A 15222-nucleotide genomic window follows, 5' to 3' on the forward strand; every position below is an offset into this window, starting at 1 on the left:
ACACTTCTGATAAGGGGCTAATCTCCAAAATATACAAAGAACTCATAGAACTCAACAACAATAACAACAACAAAACAATCCAATTAAAGAATGGGCAGAGGACCTGAGCAGACACTTCTCCCAAGAAGATATCCAAACAGCCAACAGACATATGAAAAGACACTCAACTTCACTAGCTATTAGGGAAATGCATGTCAAAACCACAAAGAGATACCACCTCACACCTGTTAGAATGGCTCTCATCAGCAGGACAAGTAATAACAAGTGTTGGAGAGGTTGTGGGGGAAAAGGAACCCTCATACACTGCTGGTGGGAATGTAAATTGCTACAGCCACTATGGAAAACAGTGCAAAGGTTCCTCAAAAAATTAAGAATAGAATTACCATATGACCCAGCAATCCCTCTTCTGGGTATCTACCCCACCAAATGTGAAAACGTTTATTCATAAAGATATATGCACCCCGATGTTCATTGCAGCATTATTCACAGTGGCCCAGATATGGAAACAACCAAAGTGTCCATAAATAAATGATTAGATAAAGAAGGTGTGGTGCATATATACAATAGAATACTACTCAGCCATAAGAAAGGATGAAATGCTGCCTCTTGCGGCAACATGGATGGATCTTGAGATAATCATGCTAAATGAAATATGTCAGGAAAAGTTGAGAACCATATGATTTCACTCATATAAAACTGAAAGCAATAAACAAACGAGACAGACTCATAGACACAGACAACAGTTTAGTGGTTACCAGAGGGAAAGGGGGTAGGAGGGAGGTAGATAAGGATAAAGGGGGTCAAATATATGATGATGGAAGGAAATTTAACTTGGTGGTGAGCATACAATGCAATATACACATGACGTATTATTGAAATGTACACTTGAAACCTATATAATTTAATTAGCCAGTGTCACCCCAATAAATTTAACAATTTATGTTACAAATACCCAGTTGTTTCTTGTAAGCAATTTCTAGTTTGTCGCTTTTTTAAAAATTTATTTTAATTAGTTTCAAGTATACAGTACATTGTTTAGACATCTATATAGTTTGTAAAACTATCCCCCCAATTGCTCCCTCCCTCCCCTGACCCTCCACCTAACCAACATGTTAATGCTAATTGCATTCCCTATGCTGAGCTCCCCATCCCCATGACCATCCATCAGCTACTAATTTGTACTTCTTTAATCCTTCACCCCATTCTCCCAGCTGCCCCAACTCCCCTCCCCTCTGTCAGCAGATTGTCCACTATATTTGTGAGTCTGTTTTTGATTAGTTTGTTCTTTTTATTCCTCAGGTTCCGCATATAAGTGAAATCATATAGTGTTTATCTTGCTGTCTGACTTAAATACCTTCTAGGTCCATCAAAGCAATATCTTTTTCTATCCCCTTCCTTTTAGTCTGTGAGTGTCTTATTCTGAAGTGAGTCTCTTTTAGGCAACATGTAGAGGTCTTGTTTTCCTTTTCATTTATCCACTATTTATATATATATATTTTTTCTCTGTATCTTTAGTTGGAGCACTTAATTCTTTTTCATTTGAGGTATTTATTGATAGTAGTGTAGTTGTTACCGTTCTTTAATCCTGTTTTTGATACATGTTTTTTCTTCTTAAAAAAGTCCCTCCAACATTTCCTGTAATACTAGCTTGGTGGCGATAAATTCTTTTAGCTTATTTTTGTCTGGAAAGGTCTTTATCTGCCCTTCAACTCTAAACGATAGTTTTGCTGGATAAAATATCCTTGGTTGTAGATCCTGGGTCTTCATCAAGTCGAATATTTTTTGCCAAGCCCTTCTGTCCTGCATAGTTTCTTTTGAGAAATCAACTGCCAGTCTTATGGGTGTTCCCTTATAAGTAACTATCTGTTTTTCTCTTGCTGCTTTTAATATTCTTCCTTTGTATTTAATCTTTAGCATTTTAATTATGTGTCTTGGTATGGGCCTCTTTGGACCCCTGAGTTTTGGAATTCTCTGAGCTTCCTGGGGTTTTATGTCCATGTCCTTCACTAGGTTAGGGAAGTTTCCCATCATTATTTTTTCAAACAGCTGTTCAACATCTTGATTTTCTTCAGTTATGCTGATCAGACCGATATTTGGATCTTTAATAGTGTCCCATATCCTCCTTAAATTATTTTTATAGTCTTGGCATCTTTTTTCTTGCCATTCTGATTGAGTGTCCTTGGCTTTTCCATTCTCTAGATAGGGCATTTGATTCTTTATTCGCTTTGTTTATTCCTTTGTTTATTCCATTTAATATACTCCTCATCTCAGATAATGTGTTCTTTGTGTCAGACTGATTCCCTTTTATAATTTCCATTTCTATTTTTATGTTTTTTTTTATCTCTTTGTTGAAGTTCTCACTGAATTTATTATCTACACTTCCCCAAAGTTCATTGAGCATCTTTATAATGAGTGTTTCGAACTCTGCATCTGTTAGATTACTTGACTCCATTATATCTGGATCTCTGTTCTGTTCTCTCATATGGTTTCTGCTTCTTTGTCTTCCCATTTTGGCTGCCTTTCCGTGTCTGTTTCTATGTATTAAGCAAAGCTCCTAAGTCTCATGGTCTTATTAGTGTGGGCACAGTCCTGAGTTTGGCTGCAGGCCAAACTTAGCCCAAGCTTCTACCCTTCCGGGGCCACCTGTTAAGATTCAGCAAGCAATCCACACATGCTGTGCTTATAGTTGCCTCAAAAGGCCACAGCAGAAACTAAGGCCAGCTGCCTCTAGTGTGAGTCTAGGCCCTGCTCACCGAGGAGCACCTGACTCGCTGAAGATATACCTGGATGTGGCTTAGGTGGAGCCGCGAGTTGGGGGAGGCGGGGTTTCAAGGAATCCTCTGGGTGGAGCGACCTCTTATCCAGTTCCATCACTTCATGGCTATGGCTGCGCTGTGTCCACGCACTGGGTGGGGGAGGGCTCAATGGGGAACAATGGATACCTCTGGCACGTCTGTACAGAGCGAGCCTCCCCTCAGCCCTCACTCCAACAACATCTCCCTATACGTCCCTGGTGCCTCCTGCGCACAGCTGAATCTGCACTGGTGCTCAGAGCGAGCAGGTCCATCACTGCAAAAATCCGCTCGCTGACGCAGCCCCTTTTAGAGGCATCTGCTGCTGCCACAGCCTCTGTCTCATTCAGCTGCTCAAGACCGGGCAGCCCTGCGTCCTTGCCCTGTCCTACCTTCTGCCATTGCAGGGTGCTTTCTTGGATTTCTCCCTATTTGTGTGGCTTGTTCATCTAGATCCCAGGCGATTTTTCCTTGCTGTTGCTCCTTGTTTCCGTCACAACTTTGGTTTGGTCGCCAGAGGAATGGACAGAGCCTCCATCATCTATGCCATTTTTTTCCCCTCAGTTTGTTGCTATTATAAACAGTGCTCTCGTGACTTACCCCAATAGTTATTTATATTGGCATGCACATCCTTATTATTACAATAAATTCCTAAAGTCATAATTGTTTAGTCAAAGGATTGCAACATTTCTTTAAAATTAAAATGATGAGTTTGAGAACTTTAAGTTTTAATTTGTGGCTCAAAGTCTGCACAAGGAATCTGATGGCTTCTATGACAACCCTGAAATAACTACCTCCAATAGTTGTGCAGCTGAGATTCTCAAAATCAAAGTCAATTCCTGCAGAATGTGGAGAAAGAGTTAATAGCAGGTTATAGCTACATGACTAGCCCCTTTGAACCTGAGACTAAAACAGACTTCCTCAGGCGGAGGCACTGCACACTTTCTCTGTGGTTCGCCGTTGGACTGAGAGCATCTCATGTGCCCTTGGACAAGGAAGAACACAAGAGGCCCGTGTTGGAGCCCTCTGGATTCCAGCAGTGCTGCTTCTGCCAGGTATCCTTTGCTGGAAACGTTTTTAGTTCTAACCAGTTAACTAAGTCTTGTGAATCCTTATGGCGTTGAATTACAACACAGATCGAGTTCCCAGCCTCACAGGGTCTCTTTTGTTAGAAGTTAGGGGTATTGGTTGGAAAGAAATGCAAGTTGGAACATGAGGGTGGGTCATTTGGACAGATTCCAATGAAGCTAGGAACCTCAAACTTTTTTTGCCTCTAGAGGCAGCCCTTCCATCCCTGCCTAAGGAGGTTAATCTTCTCAAAAAAAAACCAATTCCCAGACTCACCCAAGACCCCTCTTCCTGCAATATTACAGTCTCTCAGCCCACACCCATGCCTTCATGGGGGAATTCCCTATGATCAGTTGACTGAGGAAGAACAGTTTCAATCTTGGCTTACAGATGCTCTGCATGAGCTGCAGGCACCACCTGAAAGTGGACAGCACAGCACTAAAGCCCATCTCTGAGACAGCCCGAAAAACGGTGGTGAAGGGGAACCCTCCCGGTGGATAGAACTTGGAGGAGTGCACCTGTTTGTTCATTTTTGCCTGGAAGGAGAAATGGCCAGAAGAAAGGGTGGGAAGGGGACATGCCTGGAGAGGGAGGGCATGGAGGCTCCAGTCTCCTCCCATAGCTTGCTCTATACATCTCTTCCACGTAACTGGTCCTGAGTTGTATGTGTGCATTACATTTGTTAAAAAAAATATATATATATATATATATTTTTTTCAGCTGAGTAAACTTGAAGATCTAATTGGCTTTATTAAGCAACTCATGAATGACTCCAGCAGCATCTCATCTAGCAACTAGAAGAGTGCTCTGAGGGGTTGGGCAGGGTTTTATCATGTTTATAGGCAGAAGGAGGGTGGGGCAAGATGATATTAGCAAAAGAAAAGAAAGAATTGTTTCAGTCCAGGACATCCTGTGGGGCTAAGGAAACAAGGGTTTTATCTTGTAACTTACCTTACTAATGCTAATTGGGAGGTTTCAGATCTGTTAGGGGACACATTCTTGGTTTGCTCTTGTGGGGGCAAATGACTCCATTTGGAGACTGTTATTTCTTTTATTTTACCATAGTAAAGCAGTTAATAGTAAGTAAAGAACTTTCCTGAGTTGTTCTAATTAACTGACCTTGGAGAGTGGTTTGTGGGAACCCCAGAATTTGCAGCCAAGTTGGGCAAAAGTGTGGGTACCTTAGTCACACCCATTTGCGATTGGTCTCTGAAATAAGGGCAGACTTGTGAGACAGGCTTTAAACTTGTGGAGTCTGACACTAACTCTGAGTAGTTAATGTCAGAATTTAATTGAATTTTAGGGCACCTAATTGGTGTTAAAGAATTGGAGAACTGGTTGTTGTTGTGGAAAACCCACACACATTTGATATCAGAAGCACTGTGAGTAAAAACAGCTCTTTATGTCAGAACACGTGGGATTTTCTAAAATGGTTCTTGCTCACCAAAACATGTGGTTTGGGCAGATTAAAAATGAAAGGATAGGGGATAAGGAATCTTTAATTCCTGGGTAGCTACGTGGTCACCCATGGTAAGGAGCAGCAGCTGTGTCAAGATAAGTTATTAACGGTAAAAAACTACCAACTCCCAAGGGAGTTGGCTTACTGGATGCATAAGAAATGCAAATAAATAAGAAAAAAAATACACAATCCCTTGGTTATTGTTTTCTGTAACAGCTAAAATGAAATTAAAAGAGAATTCTGGGTCAGACCTTGATGCTGAACCAAGCTCAGATTCCTATCAATCAGAGCTTCAGCTGCTAGCCTCAAAGCTGTCCCCAAAAGGAAGGATTCTGCAGGAACAACAGAGTAACTCTAATATCTGTTGTTACCAAACAGGTGGTCCATATCGAGGAAGGGCAAAACCAAGAAACTATTGAAACCAAGGGCTACAGTGTGAAAGATCTGTGTCATTTTATGGATTGTGGTATCATAAGCTTCCTAAAGAACTTTTAGGTTCTGCTAAAATGGATCGTGAAAACCAATAATGTGGGGGCGGTGTCTTTGGTTTTGAATGCTACAGAATGGAAAAGCATGTTTGGGTTGATGGGTAGGAAAATCACAGACAGCTGTTGTTAAAGAGAAAACCACAAGCCTCAAATGGAGTCACCCATACTAAAGCCCATGACATTGAACTTAGGCTTCATACCTGACCTAATTCCAGTTTCAACCCTTTTCAGGAATGTAATCTTAATTAGTCAGTCTGTAATCTTCTGGTCAAGACCAATGAGGTCATCTGTTAGGAGGCCCTCTGCACCCTCCCCTGCAAAGGAATCTGGTAATCTGCCTGATAAAACCCCCACATTCTCCTAAGGGAAAGTAACCTTGCCTGAAACAATTTTTTTTCCTTTTGCTAATAACTTTCTTGCCCTGCCCAGTTTCTGCCTATAAAAGCCTTCCATATTATACGGCTTTTTTGAAGCACCTCTCTATTTGCTAGATAGGATGCTGCTTGATTCATGAATCGCTCAATAAAGTCAATCAGACCTCCAAATTATTCAGCTGAATTATTTCTTTAATAACTGTACAAGGTCTAGACACCTAGCAGGTTATTCCCAAGGAAACAGCCAGGCTGGTGGACTGATGAAAGCCCCTGTAAGGTCTGTTTATCTGAGAAGGGAGACTATCTGATTCCCTATAAATGCCAATGAACACCCCACATGAAGTAGCTGATATGCCTCATATGCAAGTCATGTAGGACTGGCTTTTTGATAACCAAGATTGTCATCCACTGAATATGCCTGTTTCCCAAGCCATGGTAAATGCTGTGGTTAAGGGGGCCCCTTTTTTATGGGTATCCTATACAACTGCTGCAAAACCAGCAATAATACCAGAAGCTTTATTGAATTTGCTGTCTTAGCTTCCCCTCATGGGTTTTATATGTGCTAATAAAAACAGATTAATTATCAAGAAAATGAGGAGAGGCAGAGGGGAAGGTCAAAGAACTCATCCCAGCAGGGTGGCAATCTTTAGAAATGAGATCAATAAAATGACATTGACAGGACTGAAATAAAGATTTTAATACAGCACCATTGAAGGTTGGGTGGACGAAAGGACCGCCTTGTTAGGCCCCAAACAAGTATGCTCTATTTACTCCAGTTTGGAGAAATTTTTTAGAATTTAAAAAGCTGGCAGACAAACTGCCCTGGAACAAATTGGGGCAATAGCTAGGCAGTTCACCAAGATATTTTTCTTTCCTTCCTTCCTTCCTTCCTTCCTTCCTTCCTTCCTTCCTTCCTTCCTTCCTTCCTTCCTTTAAATTTTTTTTTTTTAGGCGACACAACCCTTGGTTGACCTCACAGATTGCAAGGACCTTATCAGTTTACAATCCCTTATTTTTTAGGCCTACAGCGCCTGGTCTTCCTAGGTGGTCTCCCATCTAAGTACTAACCAGGGCTGACCCTGCTTAGCTTCCAAGATCAGACAGGATCGGGCTTGTTCAGGGTGGCATGGTAAAGACTGTTAAAGTAATCAGATTAGGCTCAACAGGGAGTTGCTCATGGTAAAACCCATGTCGGCAAACGAAAACTAAATTTAATACTAAATTTCTATGCTGGGCTCTCCCAGAAAAGAAAGGCCTAGGTTAACCAATCAGTGCTTGCCTACTCAGCCCAAGATACCTGTTCCATCTCTAAGACTTCCTTTCACTCCATGTGAGGAAAGTGACTCTGCCTTAACCAATCAGCAAATGCCCAGTATAACTTCCTTGTTCCTGCCCACTTCTGCCTATAAAATCTCATGCCTTGTACAGCTCTCTGGAGCTCCTATATCTGCTAGATTGGATGCTCCCCAATCCATGAACCTCTGAATAAAGCCAATAAGATCTTTAAAATTCGCTCCATTGAATTTTGTTCTTTAACACGACTGACAAAAAGGCCAGGTTCCCTAGGCTCATCCCCTTCCTGGGGACCCACCACCTTATGTATTTGAGTGGGTAAAATGATCGTGGGAGTGAAGAAAAAAAGTTCCTTGACATGGGAGCCCCTTGCACTGTGGTATCAAAAGTCATTAGTGAAGCCCTGATATAGGCTTCAATTAGGAGAGAATATAGAAATGTAAGGATTGATAAGATTAAGATAGAGGCTGGGATGAAAATTGGAAGGTTTAAACAAGCTTTACGTAGAGAGGTTGTGTCTCTTTTACTTGAATGTTTTGTGGAAATGGATCTCATGTCTGATTGGGGAATAGCTTCCCATCTACAGTTAGGAATGTAAGGATTAATGGGATTATAATGAAAAGTTAGATGAAAATTCATATATTTGAAGTGGTTGCATCTCTTTACCTGAATGATTATGGGGATGGACATGGTGCCTGACTAGGGAACCACTTCTGGAAAAAAAAGCATGTAACTCTAACCTTCAAGGAATATTAATTGGACATGCTAAATGGGAATCAATAAGATTGCCTGAGTCCAAACAGTATGGAGTGGAAGCTGGAGTGCTTAAATGGACAAATTTTTTGTGTAATAGCTGTATGTGGGGCACAGATTGGGACTTAATATCAAAAGCCTGTGAGCATCTCCCAATGCTGACTAATGGGACTTTTGTCTAGCTGACTAATGGGACTTTTGTCTAGAGAAGTCCCACTTGATGGGCAATTACTAGCTTGCTGTCGAACATGAATTAAGACTGCCTCTGTGACTGAAGGACATAAAATAATCTTGAAACCTGAAATGCCTATGCTGTCTTGGATGATGTTGGAAAAACTCACTCTTGGGGAGGGCAATGCCCAGAAGAGTTCCATAATAAAATAGAAATGGTTGATACAGGATCATGCCACCTGGTTGATACAGGAATGCAAGGTTGATGTAGTAACAAGCAGGGAGCCTCTTTTCCCCTAGGACTGACTTTGGAACTGTGTGAGGAGCCGCCACATTCTGCCATCACATGGACAGTGCCCTATAAACAGTTCTCAACTGACCTACAAAGAGCTGCTTGGCTTATGGATGGCAGTTCCAAGGTGAATGGACAACATTCTGTTGAAAGGCCACCATTCTGATCCAAAAAGGTTGTAGAGGAGGGGAAAAAATTTTCCCCCCTACCTTTCTAAGTTATTATTGGCTGCTCTAACAATTAAATTGACAGGAAACAGAAGGAAAATCAAATTTAATTTTGTATGTACATACAAAGCTCTCATAGGTATGGGACCTCTGGAAATGACCAAACCAGGCAGCTTTTATACTTTTTAGACAAAGAAACCATAAATTTGTGAGGAACTGACAAGATAATGAAACTTAAGCTTGAGTCTTTAATTAATGAAGAATCTAAGCAGAGCTTGTTTACACAGCCTTCTGGGCCCTTTAGCAATAAGAATGTCTCTTTACCTCCCCATGCAGGGAAGGCACCTTTCACAGGAAAGATTTATTTCCTACTTTTAAGGAGAAAAAAGATAGTCAGAATGTTCTTAAATTTGTTCAGGGTGCAATGTGCCATTTAGAGATCCTTCCCTGGCTGCTAGGTATGACCATCTCTGACCAATGAGAGGTAAGGAGAAGGAGCTGGACAGGAGTTCCAGGAAACTTTATACAAAGGGATAAAATAAACCTGTGTGTATTTTTGTCTTTCCCCCATCTTCCTGCCTGGGCCATGAACTTGAGGCTAGAGGCAGAGCATCTATCTTGTTATATAAGGCAAGGGAATATGAGAATGAAAGCTACATGTGAGGATGGTGGAGAAAGAAAGTCTAGGATCCCTAAGAACTTGATGACATTGTAGAGCTGCTATGCCAGCCCCAGATCATGTATTTTTAGTCTTACTAAAAAAATAAGCCCCCATTTGGTTAAGCTAGTTTAATTACTTTTTCTGTTATACGTAATCAAATGCAATCATGATAGTGATGGTTGAACCCAAGGGCTTTAATGAAATTACCCAGAGACAGTCTAGACTGTGAGAAGACAGAAGGGCCTAGGAAGAATCCTATGGGAACTCGTAATACTTAATGGCCAGGTGAAGGAGGCTGACTGCAAGAGACTTAGAGAAGAAGGAAGAAATCTGAAACCAATGTTTAGGAATAAATGCTTGGAAGAATCTCCAAGGCTAGGAAGCAGAAGGGTTTAAAGAAACAGCTCTGCAGCCAGATTACAGGGATTCTATCCTGGCTCAGGTAGCCGTAGGCGAGTGGCTTAACTGATCTGTGCCTCAACTTCCTCCTTGTAAAGTGGGGATAATAATAGGGTTGTGATGACTAAAAGCAAAGGGTATACAGTTAATCCCTCAACCAGCATTAGCTGTTATTATTGTTAATCATTCCACAGGAAAAAAAAAAAGTTTTGTTTTGTTTTGTTGTTTGTAAAGCTACTCCTTTGGGAAACCTGAAAATGGTGTTGTCCTCCATGGGATTATCTGACATTAGTCATCAGACAGACCTAAGGAAAGACAGTTCTCTCCAAAGTTTTACGGAGTTCCTCCTCCAAGCTGGCCAGGCTGGCCCTGTAGTTGTGCAGTTGGCAAAAAGTTTTCCATTTAAGAAGCATTTAGAAGTTTTTGCTAAATCTATTCCACATGTAAAGACTATGTTGGGTGATGGTAGGATACAAAGATGCATGCAATATAGGGTGTGCACACGTGTGCATGCATATGAGAGAGAGAGACAGAGACAGAGAGACAGAGATAGAGACAGAGAGAGACAGAGACAGAGAGACAGAGATAGAGACAGAGAGAGACAGAGACAGAGATAGAAATAGAGAGAAAGCACACTCACGTGCAAAGCACCGGGAGCCCTCTGAGACACCCACAGCAACTACTCCCCTCTTGTTTCCGCTTGGCTTAACCCAAGGCAGACATGAACTTAAACTTGAGAAGGCACCTTGTGAAGCCTAAGAATGAAGTAAACTTGGCAAAAGGCAGAGTCAAGAGATAGAAAAAGAGTCCCAGCGCAATGACATGGTTAAGCCCTGTGTCAAATTGTCAAATAACACCTGAGGGTGTGCTGGCTGGAAATTCCTGCTCGGCTATCGCCCATGGGAACATAGGTTATCGCCCATGGGAACGTAACATTCTAACAAGTTTTCTGCTTCTGTACCCCCGCTTGCACAACCTACCTGTGGGTTGACAGTTAGTAAATGGAAGAAAAATAGACTTTTGTGTTAAGACAGAATGAGGAATGGGATTTAGGGCTTAAAAACCCTAAATGTACCTCTACATTTCGGGACTGCTTAATTTGGGGTCTGCGTACCCCTGGCAGACCCAGCTGGCTGAATAAAGAATGTGTTTCCTATAACTCACTGGTTTCTGGTGGTCCGTATGTCTTTTGGGGGCTGGCGGCTACAACAAAGGGAGAAGTATTCTCTGACTTTGCATTTCTGGAATCCAATAAATTGCTTAAACCAGTCTAAGGTAAGTTTTCCTTCACATGCAACTTGAACAGCCCTATATGACGCAAATGATAACTAATTAACATTTACCTCCTGCCTTAAAAATTACTAATTGCTTCGTTCTCGGTGTTAATGCTTAATTAAATAAACTGTTGAAGTTGCACTGCTAGCCAGCTTCAGAAACTGGAGTAAATCCTAGGTATCTTTTTTTTTTCTCCTTTAAATTATATTATGGAAAATTTCAAACAAATACAAAAGTAGAAATAATAGTATAATAAACCCACTTCACTCCAACAATTGTAAACCCATGAACAAACTTATTTCACCTATTCTCCCACCAGCCTCTGAAAACTGATTATTTTAAAGCATATCTCTTGCTTCATTTCATCTGTAAATACTTCAGTATGGATCTCTAAAAGATAAAGTGTTTTTAAAAAAATTTAAAACTATTTATGATGGAGGATTTTGAACATATACAGAAGTAGAATGATATAATGAACCCCCAGATACACAACACCCAGCCTCCAAAACCACCGACCATGGCCAGTCCTTCCTCAGCCACACCTTATATACTTTCTCCGCTCCCATATTATTTTGAAGCAAATCCCAGAGATCACATTACCCACACATTTCTGCATGATTCTTTATAAGATAAAGATACACAAAATAAATTCAGAATAAATGTGATCTGCGTCCCTACACCAATTAAACAAGAAATTCCTTAATAGCATAAAATATCCAGAGCCCAAGTAACTCTGCAAAGCTGCTTTCTCCAATTCAAAGTCCAGGGATAGGGTATATGATTAGTGTGCCTAGATCACAGACTTCATTGTATCTCCCAAAGACCAGAGAGAGGGAAAAGTCTAGTTCCCTTTAGACCCTGAGACTCATACTGCAAAGGATTCCCCCTGCTCCTGGTGAGTCAAAACAGGTGACTTTCCACTGCAGGTGGCATTTAATAGTGATACAGAAGAGAAAAAGCCATTGGGGTTTTGTTTTTAGTGTTTGTTTGTTCATTTGTTTTTCTCTCTCCACAGGTTAGTTGTAACTGTACTACAAGTTTATATTCCTATATTTTTATTTAACAGAGTAAGCAATTATCTAGGTTACTGTGGACATTTGTAAACATAATTTTTAACAGATGCATAATATTCCATAAAGGACATATTTCATAGTTCATTTGATCAATCCCCCATATTTTGGCATTCTGATTCTATTGTTCGTGATTACAGATAACTGTGTAATGAACACTGTTTTGTTTAAAACTTTTTCTTCTGTATTTAGCATTATTTAATTAATGTACTACCAAAAGCAAAATTACTGGTAAAGAGTATGAACATTATAAAGAGTGGGGCATTTCTAATACTGATTTAACACCAACTCACATTGTTATACAGTAATCTCAAGAGGCATTTCAAAATTCTCAAGATAAAATTGATAAGCCCTAGAGAGTATGGCACAGAAATAGAATTTTTAACTGGGCATACAGCCATCCAGAAAAAAAGGACTACATTTCCCAGCCGCCCTTGTAGCTAAGTGTTATCATGTGACTAAGTTTTGACCAATGATAATAAGTGTCTCCCCCATCTCCGTTCAGCAGCTGGACACATTCCCCAATGGGTGACTTTGCCTTCTTTTTTCCCTACTTTATTTCATTTAACCGGCTAGAATGTGGATGCCACCATTTAGGGTAATGAGCACGAGAATCAAAGCATAAACATGGAGGGAGCTAGAGAGAAACTAGAAGAAGCCAGGGTCCCTGAAAACTTTGAAGAGTGGAGCCACCATTCCACTTTTCCACCACTTCAAGATCAAATACTATCTCAAGCCACTGGCGGTGCACGTTTTCTACCATGTACAGCCAAATCTAACTAAAAACAGTGTGATTTTAGAAACTGGGAATGGCATTGTTATACTCTTTTTCATAAACCAAGAGAAGTTGAGAATTACTGCCATGGGGAGAAGCGTTTCAAATGTACTTTGAGATCTTGTTATTATGTTTGGCTTCTTAATTGTTCCTGACCCTAACACAAAATAAAACTTCAGTGTCTGCAGCAGGAAATTCCAAATAAAACTCTAGAGTTCGTGACATCCAACTTCCAGTGTAGTTGCCGCAAGTGTAAAGGCAGAGACGGGAGTTGGGGCAGCGAAAAGTTTTCCTAGTTTATCTTGTTTCCAGAGATCCCTACTGTAAGAACTATTAAAAGGCCCTCTTGAGAGAATTGCAACCAAAAATAAAGTGGCATTTGGCATCTCTCTGGAACACATCTAACTCTGCTCTGAGAAGGATAGCCTGTTTTAATTTGCTAACTCAAGTCAGACTCTGAGGAAAAAAACCACTGAGAAAATATTTTAAAATAAAAATGCTAATCTAAAAAGGAAAAGTCAAATTCCATGTCAAAAGAGAGCACTATTAGACTATACTTTGATTACAGTAAATCAAGTCTGGTGAAAACACAGATGCTTTGGGGCTCAGATTTATAATATGTTAGGATTGGGGAATCATTTTTTGTTGTTGTTCCTCCAAAAAGGTGGTCACGTAGAAGGGAGTCCAATATTTTGCTGTGATGTTTACAAGAAATCCTGGTACTTGATCTTTCCTGCCATTAAATTTGTCAGCAGTCAAAATCAGGGTCAGACTCAAAAGCAAAAAGCTGATTCCAGGTGACTTTCTCCCGAATTAAATAGCATCATCAATGATACAGCTTAATTTGATGTCCTCTGATGTACAGAACTCTCCCTGGACCACATCCTCCCTTTCACCTTTCTCTCTGTCAGACCTGGTGTCATGGGTCTGACCAGTTTCTGCGCGATTCCCCTTTTCCCCCTAACTCACGCTAGGTTGAAGCTTCAGGTGCTTGCAGTCATCTTCGAGGTTGCTGAAGAGAGGCCATCGAGTTTGTGATTACACATGGCAAGATGTTAACCCGAGCCAGCTTCCTCCTGCCGGTCTGCACACCTTAGGACTACTCCAGTCAGTTCCTGTTCACCTGGGCAAAGCAAACAAAGGTAAATGTTATTTTCCACAAAGCCTAACAGAGCTGGCAAATCCATTTCAAATGAAATCATATAGTGCGTCTCAAAGCCAATGTGATTAAAAATAAACTTGTAACTATCCCTCAGCCATCCTATTATTAAAATAAATAATTAACCTTCAGCAGGTCACATTATCTATTTATATGTGCACTTGAGGAGATTTCTGATGTTATAAGTCTTTTTCAGATTAGCTATTATACCTTTAGTGTAAAGGAGATGATGGTAGAACTTGGCAATGAAATCTATACCCTCACAGGGGAAAAAATGTTCTGTATTTAACTTTAATTGGTGATGGATTTTAACATGATATTCTAGGGTGCTCTACCAGGGTAACAGCTTATTATTACCTTGTGCCTTTTCTTTAAAAGCCACCTGCCTGCTGCCACAGCGCCCAGAAGGGTGCCTTTGTTCCTTGCTTACTTTCGCTTTAAGAGTTGTTAGCATTTCAGCTGGTAAAGTTCCAGGTGCCCTCTGGACTAATTGGCACGAAGGAAGAGTTTTCCAATTTGGAAAAGAAAGAGCCTGTTCTCCAGGGAAGGCTCTTCAAGGTAATTGCTTTCTCAGAGATTTCAGCCACCACCTTTGGCAGCCTTCACCAGAGACAAATGCCTCTCGCTGTTAGGAGGAGCTAGAAACTCACAGATGGAAAAATAGCTGCTTAGGACAGACTCGCTGAGACCTTTGAAACTGGTGACCTTTCAAAAGGGAAGAAGTCGGGGAAAGGCCAGTGCGGGCAAGAGCAGCTGAACCCTCCCGCACTGGACAGGCACAGCGGCTCTGGCTAGCTGTTGCCATTGTCTTCCTTTTTCTAAAGAGCTTCGGCAAAGGGATGCGTTGGAAGAGGAAGCTAACGTATTAACCCGGGTTTCAAGCAGGGGGAGAATGACATTTATTTGCAATAAACACTTTAACAGACCACCTGAGCTAGAGGGAGTGCTGGATATGAAATGATGGAGGCTAACCTGGGCAAGGCTCCAAGAGGAGTTTGTGAGTGTGGTGTCTGTGTCTGGGTGTGA

At 41.0% G+C, this 15222-nt stretch overlaps 1 pseudogene; it reads right to left on the minus strand.

The window, feature by feature from the left end:
- Positions 1-7200: 7200 nt before the first annotated feature.
- Positions 7201-7318, minus strand: LOC112473376 (annotated as a pseudogene).
- Between the last annotated feature and the right edge of the window lie 7904 nt (positions 7319-15222).

Source organism: Pteropus alecto, unplaced genomic scaffold, assembly GCF_000325575.1.
Source record: "Pteropus alecto unplaced genomic scaffold, ASM32557v1 scaffold98, whole genome shotgun sequence".
Taxonomy (NCBI): domain Eukaryota; kingdom Metazoa; phylum Chordata; class Mammalia; order Chiroptera; family Pteropodidae; genus Pteropus; species Pteropus alecto.